Source organism: Otolemur garnettii, unplaced genomic scaffold (genome assembly GCF_000181295.1).
Source record: "Otolemur garnettii isolate 467f Iridium unplaced genomic scaffold, OtoGar3 scaffold00211, whole genome shotgun sequence".
NCBI classification, from domain to species: Eukaryota; Metazoa; Chordata; class Mammalia; order Primates; family Galagidae; genus Otolemur; species Otolemur garnettii.
This window is the reverse complement of record NW_003852606.1, coordinates 1966486-1968105: the sequence shown is the minus strand read 5'-3', so window position 1 is coordinate 1968105 and position 1620 is coordinate 1966486.

Genomic DNA, 1620 nt, shown 5'->3' with positions numbered 1-1620 from the left:
CTTGAGCCACAAGCACAGAGGCATTGTTTTGTATTTTTGAGATAGAGTCTCACTCTCTTGCCCAGGCTAGAGTGCTGTAGTGTCATAGTTCATGGCGACCTCAAACTGCTGGGCTCAAGTGACCCTCTTGTCTCAGCCTCCCAGGTAGCTGGGACTACAGGCACCCGCCATAACGCCTGGCTACTTTTTGTTGTTGTTGTTGTTGTTGCAGTTTGGCCACCCTCTGTATATGGGGCCGGTGCCCTACCCACTGAACAACAAGCGCCGCCTTTGCTTCAGTTTTTCTATTTTTAGTAGAGATGATGTCTCACTTTTGCTCAGGCTGGTCTTGAACTCTTGAGCTCAAGTAATCCACCTGTCTCGGCCTCCCAGAATGCTAGAATTACAGGCATGAGCCACTGCACCTGGCCTTCATATCATCCTGTTTTAACACTGTGTGCCTCTTGCACAAAGCTGACCCAGCCACTCCTCTGCTCACAAATCCTCCATGGCTCTTCAGCCTCACTGCACACAGGGCCTAGCATATGGGGATCCTGGGAGAGAAACTAGGCATGACTGAATGAAACCATGTCCCGGATGAAACCATGTCCCATGCCCCTGGGAAAATGTCCCAGGTCTTCAGCCTGGCCTTAAAGACCCCACAAGCCCTGTGAATGCTAATCCCCACACCAGGCCCTTGGGTCTCTGACCTTTGCCAAATTGTTCCCACTAATGGGGCTCCCTTCCCCCCTTCTCTGTGGGGCAAATTCCTACTCAAACTTCTATACACTTCAGGAGTCCTCTCCTCTAGGAAGCCATCAGCAATGACATGAGGTGGACAGGGGCCTCCTCTAAGCTCTGGAAGCCACCTGTGCTGCCTTCATTAGAATGCACAGACTGGGCCCAGTGCCCAGAGAGGGAGGGAATGGCCAGGCCGGAGGTGGGTCCCAGATGTGGATTTCACGCCTATTGGTCTCGGGCGCTGGGAACAAAGTTAGGGTCATAAGGAACATATGGGGCTCACTTGGCACCACACTTTCATCTCCCACCTCCCCAGCCCCAGAGTGGGAGGCAGCAGGGCCAGACTTTTCAGGCCTTGGTGGTTCCCACAGTCCCTCTAGGCCTCCTCAGCTCTCTCCCACTGCTCTCAACTCCCACTACCTCCTGGAGCCAATCAAAATCCCCCTGGTTTCTGGGTTCTCTTTTCTGGGGGAAAGAACATGTACTGGACACATACACAAGCAAGAGATAAACTTTTGTTTTACAAGCCAACAGAACCAGCCTAACCTGCTTAATTAGTGTAAGGCCTGGAGGAAATATGGAAACTAGCTTGCTCTTACGTGAGGAAGTATGTTTCAGGAAGAGAAATTGGCAAGTGCAAAGACCCTGGGGCAGAGTGTTCTCAGTTTTTAAAGGAAGATGTGGTTAGGGTAGCTGCAGTGTCATATGTGAGAAAGAGCTATAGGAGATGTAGTCAGTGACTCGGTGGGGGTAGATTATGAAGGGCCTTTTAGGAATGTATTCTGAGAGAGATGAAAGCCATTCCAGAGTTGTTTTTTTTTTGAGACAGAGCCTCAAGCTGTCCCCCTGGGCAGAGTGCCGTGGCATTACAGTTCACAGCAACCTCTAGCTCCTGGGCTC